Genomic DNA, 17,394 nt, shown 5'->3' on the forward strand with positions numbered 1-17,394 from the left:
TTCCACCAAACTCCGAAGACCTAATCCTGATTTCTCTCGTCAATTCTATAGCATATATATGATTTACTACTCAAAGTCTAACTCAAGTAAACCATAACCTACCTCGTTGCCGAGCAGCTATCACGAACGTTCATGGAGTATCCACCATCCCGTCTTTGAGCGGGAAACCGTGATAGAGAATTTTTAAGGCAGATAATGCGAAAGATGTTTGAATGGCTACTTTTCCCTAGTCATCAAGTGCTTTACTTTGGAAATACCCTAATGATGGCTTAGAAGAAGCGTTTTGTGGACAAAAGGGGTTAAATCCCGAAATAAAGTCATTAAACGCAAGTACTGGTGTCACGACCCGGCTAGGGGCCGCGACGGGTACCCGGGACTAACCACCGAGCACCGCTCGTACTATCATTTACCTAACCCATTTAACAATCATTCATATATTTCCGGTTAACTTTATAAAGAGGATTTGTTTTTCATTACAAAAATATAACGCGTTGATACAAAAACGTATTTCAATATACTTATACACATGCGTACTACCCACGTTGTGGAACCACACAACCCACATCCAGCATCTATGAGCCTCTATTGAGTGGCATACAATTATATACACAAAAGGGACAACCAATTAGCACCTCCGGAAGATGGAGTGCTCTTCAGCTCGGCTAGTGACTCCTATCAGTCTGGACCGCTTTCCCGTCTACCTGTGGGCATGAACACAGCATCCAAAGAAAAGGATGTCAGTACGAGCATTGTACTGAGTATGTAAGGCATACATCAAGAAATAAAGTAAGAATAAGAAAGTAAAGTAAGTACAAGGAGATAATCGATAACTGCTTGCCTCTTAAGGCGGATCCATGCATGCATACTCATAAAGCATCATATAGTAAATTGTTGCGGAACGCGCAGCCCGATCCATATGTCATCATAAGTTAGTGCCGAGGAACGTACGGCCCGATCCATAAATATAATAAGTTAGTGCTGAGGAACGTACGGCCCGATCCATAACCCATATATCCCGCGTCCAGGATGAAATCATGATATGCCAGCTGACCAGGTGGCTAGGCGTCTATAGCGCCTCACCTTTCCCCATTTCCCCTGAAAACATTTTCATATCATATATATACATACATAATATACATAGCATGCTTGAGAGCCCAAGGAAAAGCTGTAAGTACGTCGGAGTGACGTAAGGTCGAAAGCCTCCGATTATTATAAGGCGAGACTATAAATGAAGAATATCATTAAAAGAAAACATAGAATAAAATCATGAACTTCATAAGGCATCCATTCATATACTTTGGAAGGTTTAGAAATAAAGTCACCATCCATGAATAAATTGAGAAATCAGTAAATAGCTCGACGTTTTCATATAGTCCTTGAAATCGTAAACTTGAAACTTTTAAACATAAGATTTGCTCTCATCATGGTCAGCGTAATAATATTCTCATTTTTGACATCATCATTGTTATTGAAAAACATATCCTTCGTCGTTATCATAAGAATTCACATAATCACAACCTTTGGTTTAGGAAAATAGGAGTACTTGGAAAACATTTATGGAATATCAAGAAGGAAATCATGTTTAGGAATCTTAGACTTTTTAACCTTTGATAGCAAGGAAAAGATGGGAGCATTTATGAAATCGTAAGCTAGGGATCATGCCTTTGAAAGAAAGGGAATAGCCTCACATACCTTTGACGTTTACTATTCTTATCGCTTGCTCGTACTTCTTTTGTTGCGCGTGCATATACCTTCAAGAGAATTCATGTCGTCGTTAGCTAAGAAATTATAAGGACGGACTACTATTTCTAGGGAAAATTGGGCAGCACTACCTTTGTTTATACTGCGTTTCCCATATTCTATTTTTGCTCCCAAACATTCGCGACAATATCCACAATATAGAATCAGCAATCATCATTTATGTACGTTTAGCAAAATCCACCAATTTCCTCCAATTTCTCCACATTTAGTGGTTTTAGCTAATCGTCACTTTTACTCATGCATCGCACTTATTCCATGGTCAAAACGTCATTTATAACGTATTTATAATCATAGCATATCAACTTCCATGATTCCATTCAACCATCACTCCACAGTGACACTATTCACTAAATAATGGTGCACTTCCTATGTCTTACTACAATTCAAGTGTCGTAGTCTTCTAATACTTTAAACCACATGCTAAAGTCATAAAACTCACCTTGGATGGTGGTGGAACAAGCTTAGAGTAGAATCCTTCCTTGTGCACCAAAACCCTCTTTTACCTATTTTGTGATTTCTTGGAGAAGATGACTTCCAACTAGGTTTCATTCACTTGTTTCATAAGTTTAGTGTTGATGATCCTAGTTTCTTCCCTTGATTCCCTTGAATTTCTATAGATGAAGTATTGAGAGAATTCTAGAGCTTTCTTGAGTTGTATAGATGAATAATGAAATAAAGTGAGGCTTTGGTCCCTTTTAATAACTCAAAGTTTGATCTTTAATGAATTCCAGTCGGGGTGAACAGTGGTCGTAAACCACAGTTTACGGGCCGTAAACTAGTTTACGAGCCGTATTATGTGGTCGTCTTTAAGCATGTCCAAAACAGAGAAGCTGGCTGAAGAACATGGCAGTTTACGATCGAGGTTTACGGTCCGTAAACCAGTTTACGGGCCGTATTCCAAGTCGTATTTAAGCATTTCACCACTTAACAGAAAGTTGAAGTTGGAAAGCTGGAGGACGATGGTGGTTTACGGTCCGTAAATCACTTTACGGGCCGTATACCACTTCACGACCACTGTGCTGAATAAAATTCCACAACTTTTTCATTTCCAAAAATCCACGATTCATCACCCCTTGCTTAGTAAAACACCCCACACTCAAACTTTTCATCATTCCACTCATCATACAAGTATGGAGAAATTTACGAGATGTAACATTCTTCCCCCCTTTTGGAACATTCGTCCTTGAATGTTAAATCGGCGGGGATTCTAAGAAAATTTGCCGGAGTTTCCTTTGTAATTTGGACACTACCTTTCCATTACAACAACCCACAATATCTTCGCTTCACAGCTCCATATCACCATATTAACACATTTATGGGCACACACGACCAAAAACATAAAATTAAAACATACATACCATCATGAACTTCTCCTGGTGATTCGACTAGGTGCGGATACTTGGCTTCCGCATTCACTTTGGCTTCCCTAGTATTTCTTCCCGAGTATTGCTTCTGCCATCAAACTCTAATTTAAGCCACCTCCTTATTTCGAAGTACTCACACTTACCTATCTAATGTGGCAAAGGGTACTTTCTCATACATCAACTTTCTTGTCATTTGAGCATCATTTTATTGACATGCTCCTAGTGGGAGTTCTAACATATTTATAAGCCACCCTGTTTGTTGTATACGATCTTATAGGTTCTAATGCATCAGAACCTAACTCTCCACCTTTATTCCGTGATTCTATTGCTCTCGTAGGTTGTCATATCCTCGGGCTTCTATGGTGAGTATGTAACCTGTACTTATACTATGCCCCAAGCAATTATTCCATTTGTCTCTCATAGCAATTCCAACTCGACATTTCAGTTTCGTTTACCATATACCCTTCTTCAACTCACCCCGGGCATCATGACTCTCTCACCCTTACTTTACCTCCTAGTCCTCTCCTAAGTGTTCACTTGGTCTCATTGGCGACGCGTAAACATCTACAAATTACATACTCTTTTTGCGCGATTCGCATTCGTATCCATCCATCCGTATACCTATATCCAAGTTTGTCTTCGCATCCATAGTCATATTCATCGGTATGCCGTATCCATAGTCATATTCATCTAAGTGTCAATATCCTTCTCAATGACCTTTTCGCTAACGCCCTTACCTCGAGAACGGGGTAACTTTACAATAAGACCCATGTTAATATCATGAATTATTATGTGTCTCATGCCTACATGCCTTCTTCTTGGGGCTACTGTCACCTACTATATTCACAACATTCTCCGGGGTTATATTTTCATTTGGGCTAAAAGAGTATTCAATCCCGGAAGTCATTAAATCAATATAAGGATAGAGAAACGAGAGTTTCCATTCTGCTGGAAGAGTAATAGTAACTAATCAGTACTCCCTAAACTGATTCCAACTCTTCTCCAACCATGTCACGCGATCGGAGTTTCGCAAAAAATAATTTTCCTCGTTCTGCGCCACTTGGGACCTTATGGGACACAACGTCTCATAGATCGGCCTTACACTTCGCTACAAATTCATCTGAGATTTATAATTTAGAGGGACGATGAGGTGGTATAATCTTAGAGAATTATGGGTCCACCTCTGCCCGTCACCAGTGTTTTACTATCTTTGCCGACTCACGACTCTTCTTCTTCCCCCTTCTTCTCTCTTTTGCGTATCCTTATTCTACCGTTTTTAGTCAGTACACTCCCGTAGGGTTCATCATTTCAACCTTCACACTGGTGTCCTCTCTATTTGCTTCCCCCCTTTTAAGGGTTTTACTCGTACCTTTAAATCTCGAATCCACGTACTCCTGGCTACACTACGCCTTACTTATTCCGTCCCCTACAGTCTATGGCTATAACAATTCATACGTGGAGTCGTGGAGTCTTAGCGTGCTGGCCTTACAGTCTTATAACCAAGAAATGCACCCGATATAACACTCCGAGCAAAACGTACGTTACTTAGCTCATCCAGTAGTTATGTGTCTATATCTTAATCTGCTCCGATTAACAACTTCCTGCCCCATAGGGATGCTTACATTAATAGTGACTCTAGCTATCCATGCCACCCATCTAATGTCACTTGCCCTTTTCTTCGGCGCTCAAAATTTACTTGTAATGCCATCTTCGTTTCCCTAGGGCTTAGGTCTCTCTTACGCTGCTAATGCGCCCCATGCCTCCTTATTCTCTTACTCTTGTTTGCGCTTTGAACCGATTTCATATCCGCATTGTACCACTATCATTGTTAGTTATAACTCTACTTCATCGCTTCATCGTCGTACAGTAGACCCATAACTTATGATCATCTTTTCCTCTTCAACTCTTTACCTCATTCACTTCACTCGTTCTAACTTGGTATGGGATATTTGTAGGAGATATGTTCTCCTTTAACTACCACGCCACTATTCTTTAGGCACTCGTACTTCGTACATTTCCTCTTTGCTATCTTATCTCATCCCACTTAATAATCGAACCATGACTCTTCGCATGAGGAACCATATTCTTAACTTAGTACTGCTTTGTTATTTAGGATACACCACCTGTGTCAATCCGTCCCTTGCTGCCTAAAACTAATTCTATCCGTCCTGATCATCCCCCATGTCGCTCCTATCGCGTTGACCTTCCTCCTACTAATTATCCTACTTTCATTATTTATCTTTACCGTAGTCTCGGCCTTATACGCCCAACTAAAGATATCATCCATGCCCTTAGGCGTCTTCTCGCTATACTTTACATAACAATTCTTGTTACAGCTCATTGTACCCAGATCATAATCCACCCTATAGAGTGACACTTCTTGATCTCGTTTGCTAACCTGCTCGTAACATAGGGTAGCCTCATGAAGCAGGCATACTCAACCTGGAGTAATATCAGGGGAAGACTCAGGATCCCGTCGTTCAGCTGACGCCTGGGTATGATGCTGGGATCCGCTTGGACTAGGCGTTCTTCGGTCTCTACCACTACTTACTAGCCCATGTGGCCCTGACCTTGGAGGGTGTGTCGATGATGAAGAGCCTGTTACCATTCCCGTAGTCCGAACCTCACTTTTACCACGTAGCGATGGACAATTTCGCTTTAAATGGCCTGGCCTAGCACAGGCATAACAAACATCCGAGCCCCGACGACACGGTCCCCAATGTAACCTGCGACACTGAATACATCGTGGTACTGGTGACCTCTTCTGACCGGAATCACTCTGAACCCGAGAACGAGAAACTCTGAGACTCTGGGATGACCTTGAATAAGCAGGTCCATCAAATCTGGGTCTAGGAAACTGTGGAGGTGCATCTCTAATCTCACGGTCAGACCCAAGGGAATTAACTCCCTTTCTCCAACCCCTGTCATCGTGACTCGCATTCTGCCGCTGAGTCTGAGCGGCTACCAATTGAGTCAGTAAAAGAATGGCCTGTCTCATCTCTTGGCCCGCGGTATCTTGCGAAGGAACGGGGGGGGGGGGGGGGGTACTGGAGCTAAGATCGAGGCTTCCCTCTGATCCTTAAAAGTGGGCGAGGTATGGGAAAATTGAAGTGAGGCGTTATTCTGGGGTTCGCCCTCCTCCATATCCGTAGACGGCTCTCGATCAAGCCCTTCTTCAACCACCATCTTGCTCTTCTGGGCCGTCGTAGCTTTTCCCTTCATCGGTTTTGCTGAAATGACAACGCACCGTTAGGAGAGGAATAATCTTACGACACAGCTCTATCGCACGATCTATTAAGAAGAATGATGGTCATCTTTCCTAAATGTCCGGTAGCCTCATGTTTATAGATGTGGTGCACAACACACCGATAAACAAGACTCTACTAGACATGGCTCGAAGACACTTCCTAGGACGAACTGCTCTGATACCACTTCTGTCACGACTCGACTAGGGGCCGCGACGGGTACCCGGGACTAACCACCGAGCACCGCTCGTACTATCATTTACCTAACCCATTTAACAATCATTCATCTATTTCCGGTTAACTTTAAAAAGAGGATTTGCTTTTCATTACAAAAATATAACGCGTTGATACAAAAACTTATTTCAATATACTTATACACATGCGTACTACCCACGTTGTGGAACCACACAACCCACATCGAGCATCTATGAGCCTCTATTGAGTGGCATACAATTATATACACAAAAGGGACAACCAATTAGCACCTCCGGAAGATGGAGTACTCTTCAGCTCGGCTAGTGACTCCTATCAGTCTGGACCGCTTTCCCATCTACCTGTGGGCATGAACACAGCATCCAAAGAAAAGGATGTCAGTACGAGCATTGTACTGAGTATGTAAGGCATACATCAAGAAATAAAGTAAGAATAAGAAAGTAAAGTAAGTACAAGGAGATAATCGATAACTGCTTGCCTCTTAAGGCGGATCCATGAATGCATACTCATAAAGCATCATATAGTAAATTGCTGCGGAACGCGCAGCCCGATCCATATGTCATCATAAATTAGTGTCGAGGAACGTACGACCCGATCCATAAATATAATAAGTTAGTGCCGAGGAACGTACGGCCCGATCCATAACACATATATCCCGCGTCCAGGATGAAATCATGATATGCCAGCTGACTAGGTGGCTATGCGTCTATAGTGCCTCACCTTTCCCCATTTCCTCTGAAAACATTTTCATATCATATATATACATACATAATATACATAGCATGCTTGAGAGCCCAGGCAAAAGCTGTAAGTACGTCGGAGTGACGTAAGGTCGAAAGCCTCTGATTATGTTATGGAGTAATCACCGTCGCTTTGTCTCACCTTGAAGGAACAATTATTATAAGGCGAGACTATAAATGAAGAATATCATTAAAAGAAAACATAGAATAAAATCATGAACTTCATAAGGCATCCATTCATATACTTTGGAAGGTTTAGAAATAAAGTCACCATCCATGAATAAATTGAGAAATCAGTAAATAGCTCGACGTTTTCATATAGTCCTTGAAATCGTAAACTTGAAACTTTTAAACATAAGATTTGCTCTCATCATGGTCAGCGTAATAATATTCTCATTTTTGACATCATCATTGTTATTGAAAAACATATCCTTCGTCGTTATCATAAGAATTCACATAATCACAACCTTTGGTTTAGGAAAATAGGAGTACTTGGAAAACATTTATGGAATATCAAGAAGGAAATCATGTTTCGGAATCTTAGACTTTTTAACCTTTGATAGCAAGGAAAGGATGGGAGCATTTATGAAATCGTAAGCTATGGATCATGCCTTTGAAAGAAAGGGAATAGCCTCACATACCTTTAACGTTTACTATTCTTATCGCTTGCTCGTACTTCCTTTGTTGCGCGTGCATATACCTTCAAGAGAATTCATGTCGTCGTTAGCTAAGAAATTATAAGGACGGACTACTATTTCTAGGGAAAATTGGGCAGCACTACCTTTGTTTATACTGCGTTTCCCATATTCTATATTTGCTCCAAAACATTCGCGACAATATCCACAATATAGAAATTAGCAATCATCATTTATGTACGTTTAGCAAAATCCACCAATTTCCTCCAATTTCTCCACATTTAGTGGTTTTAGCTAATCTTCACTTTTACTCATGCGTCGCACTTATTCCATGGTCAAAACGTCATTTATAACGTATTTATAATCATAGCATATCAACTTCCATGATTCCATTCAACCATCACTCCACAGTGACACTATTCACTAAATAATGGTGCACTTCCTATGTCTTACTACAATTCAAGTGTCTTAGTCTTCTAATACTTTAAACCACATGCTAAAGTCATAAAACTCACCTTGGATGGTGGTGGAACAAGCTTAGAGTAGAATCCTTCCTTGTGCACCAAAACCCTCTTTTACCTATTTTGTGATTTCTTGGAGAAGATGACTTCCAACTAGGTTTCATTCACTTGTTTCATAAGTTTAGTGTTGATGATCCTAGTTTCTTCCCTTGATTCCCTTGAATTTCTATGGATGAAGTATTGAGAGAATTCTAGAGCTTTCTTGAGTTGTATAGATAAATATAAAGGAACAAGGGCACCTGAAGAGAAGTAGAGATAAAGTGCACCATAACAGAAATGAACAATAGTTATCAAGGAAGGCTACGCAAACACAGCGGTCCCACTTGCTTTACAAAAGAATGGACTCGCGACCAATAATGAAGCGAGCTGTTAAGTGTGAAAGGCCACAAGGGAATATTCATCTACAAAAGAAGAAAGAAGCTAAGTTAGAGCTCACAACAGAATACGGATGTACATGAACTATTATATGTAAGGGATTAGCTCTAGGGAAAAGAGACGGACGGTTAGACACAAAAAGGGATGGGGATAGATGATGAAGAGAATACTCTTATAAATCATGTGCAATAAAACAGTGTCATGAGTACATATCATAGTACAAATGATATCAAGCATGGTTAAGTACAATGTGAGGGCGGGCATATACTTCGCGACATACTGGAGGATGTTGGAGCTCCACGATAGGAACAATAGTTTTCATCGAGCAGTAAAAGTTTTAACAAATCGAAATTCGCCCGACAAGCTCTAAGTAAGATAGGACGATGCGGAAAATCTTAGAGAATTGTAAAGTAGAAAAGAGAATGATACATAGACATGCATGACAAGATCATAAGTACGAGAAGGATTATAGGGAAACAAAATTCGGGTAATTGTGCGCTCAAGGAGCAGAGGTCGTGAAAGTATGGATAACTGGAAGAAGTTGATTTTAAGGGAATTAGCACTAATAAGAAAACTAAAGGAACCGCAAGGTAAATGATACACTAAGAAATGCTTAGTTAGGAACAGGGAGTCGTACAAAGGATATCATGAAAAGTAAGAAGTACATACTAACGTAAGGACTTGTCGCATTCTTGAGGAATACGCTCGGCCACAAATTAGTAGTAAGGGAGGGGAAAGTGACTCCATAACGAAAAACTTCAAGGCCATTGAAATAACAGGCACATGCGGTAAGACCGACAAGAGGGGAGGTAGATAAGCTATGTTGAAGGCAACAAATGAATTCTATACTATTAAAGATGATATCCCAACTTTGTGAACAACAAGAGTATGAGCAGAATGTACAAGGCCTAAACAACATAGTGATTCCGTGACATGAGACATGAGTACCGTATATCAAGCTCAGCTAGTAAGAATGGTGATAAAAATGAAGAAATTTTCCCTCCCGTGGAAAGAATGACTTGAAGAAGGAGCCTAACCACTCATAGGCGCCAGAAGACCGCCAGAAGATGGAGTAACAACATTAATAGGCAGAAAGGAGTTTTTGGAAGCGACAGGTAGCCACATCCCTATAAGGGGGGAAGTTATGAGGTAGAAAAGGAAGTTAAGAACATAAGAAAGGATAATAAATGCTTGTCAAAAGGAGCTAACATGGGAAGGAGATAGTTTAGTAAGCAAAAGGGAGCATGTGTCTAAGTAACAGAAGGGGAAACCGCTAAACAAAAAGGGTCAATAGGTGAGTCTATGAAGGCACATACGGCATACCAGTAAGACGATCCGACACGATCATTAAAGGGACATGAATTACAACCCCATTGCACCCTAATAGGGGAATTTTGCAAGGCCATAAGCAAGGAAGGATTGGTAAAGGTAAGGCATGGAGGAGTACAACCCTAAGATACGCAAGATGTTAGGGGTAGGTACAAAAAGCGAGTACAAGTACTAGAAAAAGGTATAATGGTGCGAGAAGACTCGCAGTTAGGCAAAGGAGCAAGGCAAGAAGGGGAAGACTTAATATTCTAAGTCAAGGTTACAAAATATAAGGGTTGTAGAGATTATACCCTTAAAATGGAAAGCAAACTAATCATTATCAATAAGAGATTGTCAGCAGAACGATTTAACATTCCAGTTTAGGAGGTACCAATAGGATAATTAAATTAAGGACGCAGATGATATAAAACGTATATGCCATCTGGAGGGTATCACTACAACCCGAAAGAAAATAAATTATAGTGTTTTGACCAATGTCGAATAGATAAGTAAGAGGACATAGACGAAGGAAAAACGGATAGGACTAGAGTCGCTGAAGCAACAATATACCAAGCTTAAAAGGAAATGTGATGATGGTTATTATCTATGGTCCTGTGTCCAAGGAAAGGTATCAAGCGAATAGCACAGGGCATTTGGAGCAAAAATTAAGGATTTACGATAACGACAACGCGTTTAGAAATCCAGTAATGCGAGAAAGTTCTGAGACTGATATAACATGGTTAAGAAATGCGGTAACAGGAGACCATAGGTCTAGGTTCAAAGGGAAAACTGGAAGGTTGATGTAAAGGGCAAACATTTGAAGGAAACCAACCCCGTAGAATTTATGTCACTACCAGCATACTACAACTAGGAATGGCATACAGGGAAAGAGGACAAAGGAAGGAATGTCATAAGGATTTTACCCAAAGATCAAATATCGCCCATAGAAAGCGCAAGGAATGGTAACTTTATAAGATTAAGGGGGGGAAAGTAGTCATCTCTAAAAGCTTACAATGAATTATATCCACAGCAGCTAAGAACCAAGGAGGATGCGAACAACAAGGAGAAAATAAGGTACCTGGAACTTCGCGGCGTCTAAGGAGAATAGTCATTTGTGACCATAGGCGCAACTAAGGATAAAAGTAGCGTTTGGATACTTGTTCAGTAGTGGGAAGCAAAAGCTGAGCTATAAGCAAAAGTAAGTATGAACCTCAAGGATAAGGCAGGGTAACCACGAATATAGGAGCAGGTTCCACAAATAGCTGTATATGAATAAATCACGTGCAGATAAAGATATAACTTGTTATCTATTAATGAAACCCCCATACATTCAAGGACGAATGCTTCTAAAGGGGGAAGGAATGTAATACCTTGCACCGAACATTTCAACTTTTGGTACTCTTCATGCGAATAACCTGTTTCGAGCTTACTGAAATAAGTCTGGGGAGAATATCTTTCTTCGAGGTTATAATTCCTAAGTAACAGTGAGCCGGCATTGATCAAGGATAGTTTAAAATCGTTAGGAGTCCTATTCAGACGGGCGATGTGGTGAAATACAAAATTTCGTGTTGACAATAAAGTACTCCTAGAACGGTTGTATAAGAGAAATGATTTGGGGTTCAGTACGAAGAAAAAAACAACTCAGTTTGGGATCCATCAATACTTATGAGACATTCCAGGAGGTCAATTAAAAAGCTTACGAATTGGGGCTTCTGTCAGGATTAAAAGAATTGCACATGACCGACTACTACCTTCAACGGGCGAGAAAGAATGTACGTGGTAAGTTAAGGAAGAAGTGAAATTCAGGTCATATTTAGGTTCCTCATGGAGTGGCTATATTGCAATTGTGAGGCGATATGTTTTTGGGAACACTACCTCATATACCAGTTCGGTTGAGTAATGCAAATGCTTTTGGGGCCCGAATGGCTAGAGGGAATTCTAAGGAATTAGCATAATGAGTTTTCCCTCACTGTCTTTGAACAATCGAGGATGAATATTCTTAAGGGGGGAAGAATGTTACATCTCACCCACTAGGAGCTAAGGACGTTCCGTGCTTATGGCATATCTTCAGAGAAGGTGGTTATGGAGGTTTAACGTCAAGAGCATACGCGGGATATATGTCATGACAAACGGGTGTTACACCTTGGAAGAATTTCATATCATTAGTTCCATTACTAAATGAACATGATCCCGGAGAGGCCATGGAACTCTTATAAGGTTAAGAAAGACTTTTAACAAGTAATAAGAGAATAGCTAAAGGTTCCAGAGTCAAGCGTGTTGGAGAAAGTAAGTTGTCAACGCTTTGGGAAAAATAGGGAAAATTTCAGAAAGGATTTTTGGTCCAACTTGAGCGAGGTATATCTCCTAGCCTATGAAGAGTTATGGATTGAATAAGCTATCCAAAATAAAGTTCATCGAGTCTAGTTTCCAACGCACCAAATCGTTCATCGATACAACATTGGAGTAGGGAGTTATGGGCCTTTTAAAACGGACTTCTGGAAGCCCACGAACTTGCGCGAAAACCCTAGAAGCACACTTAAAAGCCCATTAAGTGACCCGACCCACAGCCCTATAAATAGCCCTAAACTCGTTTTTTTTTTTTTTTGCTCATTTTTCACCCATTATCACAACCTATAAGTCTCTAGAAACCTCTCTAACACTCCTTCTAGCCTCCACCCCAACCTTAACCCAATTTGGTGGGTTCCAACTTCAACTTAGGCTCGGAAAGTACGTAATGCTTTGTAGTTTTCGATTTCCATTCTCGTATCATCTTGGATAAGAGCGGGAACCTCGAACCTGGGTGGTATCTCACGCATGCAACCCATTTAAGGTATCTTACTCCATTATCAAAAGTTTACATAAATTCGTAAATGGGTATTGCTAGATTTAGCTCGTGCTTAGTCGAGTTGGTGGAAATACGAAATAAATCTATGATGTTCATGTTGCAGCCTTGTCTCCCAGCTTATGTATAAAATCGTTCACAAAGAGGTTATGTTATTGTCATGACCCAATTTCACTAGTCGTGCGGGTACATGCCTTTCCCACCTCAGTAAGCGGACCCTTAACTCAACATTCACAAATAATAGAAAATAGCACAAGAAGTAGAATAGAAAAAATCTCACAATTATAATATAAATAAGAAAATGCGGAAGTAAATGATCCGCCCCCGTATCTGGTTTGGTCATACAAGAGCATCTAACTAAAATTTTCAAGTCTAGAATATCAATAATACATCAAGTCCAAATATGTCTCGAAATAGGAAATAAGACATAAATAAGAATAATCTTCAAGGCGGCAGACGTCTCGCGGTCACCCTGTAGACTCTAAGAAAATCACGGAGCGACTATCAGCCACGAGAAGCAGAAGTAGATCCAACCTGGAATTCTACATTCATGAAAGAATGCAGCAAGTGCAGGTCAGTACAAAATCAAAGTACTGGTAGGTATGTAACGCCCCGTAAACTCGAACTAGGTGTGAATATGTAAAACTCTAGTGTTAAGATTATATTATACTTATATGAATCCATTCTTGATGAATTCGGGTGGAAGATAGTCGTTTTGAAGTCAAACTAACAATTGAAGATCTTAAGGGCTCTTAAATTCGCCTAAGTTTTAGTAGGTCTGATTTCTAAGCCAGTTTCGTGACAATAGGTTGAGAATTTTGGAATACTTCCTCAATGAAAATTGTAGATCTTTAAAATACCTTTCCAATGGTAGGCTTCCCAGCTCCAACAGAACTCTGTACTAGGAGTTATGCCCATTTTACTGAACCATGTTAGGGGCGCCGCCCCAAGCCAAATTTTTAGCAAACTCAAAATTTTTATGCCGTCGAAATGGATACACCGTGTGCGGCGCCCTGGGCGAAGCACCAGGCCATTTTACGCCTGAAGCGATTTTTCTCTAATTTTATAAAGGCCTAACTTCGTTATATTCATTCCTACTTATTTTGGCCGACTTCCCAAGAGGAAACAACCCTAAAACATCCCCAAAAGATATAAGGTATGTTATTGATCAATTCCCATCATTTCAACATCAATCTAACATCAAATTAACACTAGTTCATCTTCCACAAACCCTAGATTCTTGAAACCCAAGAAAGAGAAGAAGAAGGGACGTTTGGGAGAAGTTAATATTCCTTCAATAAGGTATGATCCTTGAATTTTGTGATGTTATTAAAAGGGTTTAGACTAGTGCAGGTTGTCCTACGAGATTAGAATCCATGATTGATTTATGAATTGTTCAAGAACACGTTCTAGTCATGAAAACCCTAGCTTTCGTTGGTAAGAAGGGTTTATCAGTGGAAATAGGTTAGAGTTCTAACCTCTACTATCTAAAAATATTGTAGAATAATTGTTGGATTGTGGGAAGTACGCTTGAGCGAGAATTAAGGTATGTCTCTTTTAAAATCATTTTTGACTATAAAGGTGATTTATATGTATCTCTTTTGAAAACTTATTCTGAACGAAAATCACTTTTTGAAGCTATTGTTGGAAGTATAAATTTTATTCAAGATTCATTAATGAATGAAAGGAAAGGTAATCTTTTCATGTTTCTTGAACTCTAATTCATGTCTAAATGGTGGTTAATATGTGTGAGGGGACAAACCACATTAAACCTAGATTGTAACAAACCCTAATGAATGCTTTCCTCTATGAGAGATGCTTAATAATGATGGTTAAGAGTTGGTAATGACATTCTGAATGATGAATTGGGACATGAAAATCTTTTGTAAAGGAGTTATACGTTTTCAAAACATTGATTGGAATGACTTATTCTTTCGATATGGCATAATGAACCTTACTGACAATTGATGATGTGGCTACCTTACAAATGCATTATGAATCGGCTTCTATGCCATGGACTTTGTTGTTGTGTTTGCCTTGCTATGCGAGAGGAAGAGTAGCCATTATGGATCCTAGTGTATTAATTGCCTTGCCATTCGGGAGGAAGAGTGGCCACTTCTGAGTTCACTACCTGGGGTATATTATTGGCCTTGCTATTCGGGAGGAAGAGTAACGACCGTGAATCCATATTCTTGTGTATTGCGCAGTGTTGTTGATATTGAGTTGGGCCTATATGGACGATAGTGATATCCATCTTTATTATGGAACTGGTATTTATGCCAGATCAATTTAAAGCATAATGGAAACTAGGATCGTGAAATGGCTTGTATGTTTAACAAATGATATTAAGAATCACAAAGTGAAATAACTGGTTTTAGACTATCTTTTCAGGATTGATTTCTTTATGTATTATTATAATTTATTTTCATATTACTTGTTGTCCCTGAGGCACTCACTGAGTACGAAGTACTCAGGCATACCATTGTTGTTTTTCATGGTATGTTAAATAGCAGAGAAGAGCAGGTTCTTGATACTTCAGGCACTTAGGAAGGACTTGCTATTGCTGCTGATTTGGTGAGTCCACACGGTCATTCGTGGGACACCCTATTTATTCGTTCATTCATTATTAGTTTTTGAGCTGCGTCCCGATGAGTCAAACTATTATTTCTTTATCTTAGAAGCTCCATAGTATACATTCTTGTGGGTAGTTGTTGAGTTATTGATTAACTCTCAGGCACGTCGTTATGTTTGACAAGTATTGATTACTAAAGACTTCCACTGATTTAATTCAAATATGCATGTGTCATGACCCGTCTAGAGGGCCGCAACGAGCACCCGGTGCTAGCCCACCCGGGCACCCTTGGCTTACACATATACCTACATCTAGGTGAGCCATACGATTAAACATACATCTCCCTTTTTTTTTTAATCACGCTAGTCCCATTGGACAACATCTTTAAATCATCATTGACATCTATGCCACATCAAATGTATATAAGCCGACGAGGCTATCAAAAGATACACAAAATATAGGCCGACAAGGCCGGACACAACTAATCATACACACGTGACTACGAGCCTCTAAGGAGATTATAACATATCACATGAGCGGGACAGGACCCCGCTATGCCCACAATTATGTACACAAAATATTAAGTACCCAAAAGCTATGGCTCCGAATGAAATGGAGCTCTGCTGTGAAGTCTCTGAGAAAGCAGCTATGGATCAAGCCTGTCTCCCTATGCACCTGCGGGCATGACGCAGCGTCCACAAACAAAAGGACGTCAGTACGAAGAATGTACTGAGTATATAAAGCATGATCAATATCAATATAGAAGCATAAATAGCAACATAAGAAATAGCATGGGATGGGAGATGGCAATATTGTCGTCATATACACTTACTTGCCTTTCATAGGAACTTTCTGTTATATCCCGCAATTTTGCATATTTGAAAATTTGTTTGAAATAATTGTGACAAGCTAAAGACAAGGCTATATTTTGATTTGGTTCAATATATATATATATATATAAGTTGTGCATGGAAAATATTGATGTAGAAAATATGGAAGGAGACCAAGGGCAAAAATTGGAATTTTGGAAATTTGTTCCGGGAATTACAAAATAAGAATTTTAATGAATTGGGCTCACAAAATGGAAAGAAAAATGAGGCCCAATTTTAGAGGGGGTGGCCGGCCATTTTGAGGTCCAAGCCCATGGAATTTTATTAATTTCCATGTGCAAAATGATAATAAAGGACCATATATGAGTCATCTTCACTAGAAACTTCAAGAACACAAAAAGAAATTGAGAGGAAAAAAGAAGAAGGCCTCACGGCCAATAGAGAAGGAGGAAGAAAAAAAAATTGTGTGCATCAATCTTGGGTCCAAAAACCTTGTTCTTCTTGAATTAGTAACAAGCTCAAGACGCTCTTGAATGTGGTATAATTAGTTTGGCGAAAGAACCACGTTTGCGGAAAGTTGGAATTTAAAGAAAAGGTATGAATTCTATATTTTGTGTTATGGAATAAGTGTATGTGTTATAATAATTAGAATTAGATGAGAATCATGGAAGTATGGTGTGTGTGTGCATGGCGTGTGTGTGTGTAAATGATGTGTTGGCCATGAGCCATGTTGGTGTAGAGGAAAAAATGAATTCAAGTTCATTTAGTTTGTTAGTTGTGTCGTTGTGACCTTTGTGATGCAAATAGAGGTTTAATGATTTGGATTGACATTGGAAGTGCTTGCATGTAATTATGAGAAATTATATTAATTTTTCATGATTTTATATGAGTATGGGATTAAAGTTCTAAATGTGAAATATGATTGTTGTTAGTAAGCTTGGAGGGAAAATAATGTGATTTGGAAGTTTAGGTGAATTATGGTGTTGGT

The sequence above is a fragment of the Lycium barbarum genome, chromosome 3, assembly GCF_019175385.1.
Source record: "Lycium barbarum isolate Lr01 chromosome 3, ASM1917538v2, whole genome shotgun sequence".
Classification (NCBI taxonomy): Eukaryota; Viridiplantae; Streptophyta; class Magnoliopsida; order Solanales; family Solanaceae; genus Lycium; species Lycium barbarum.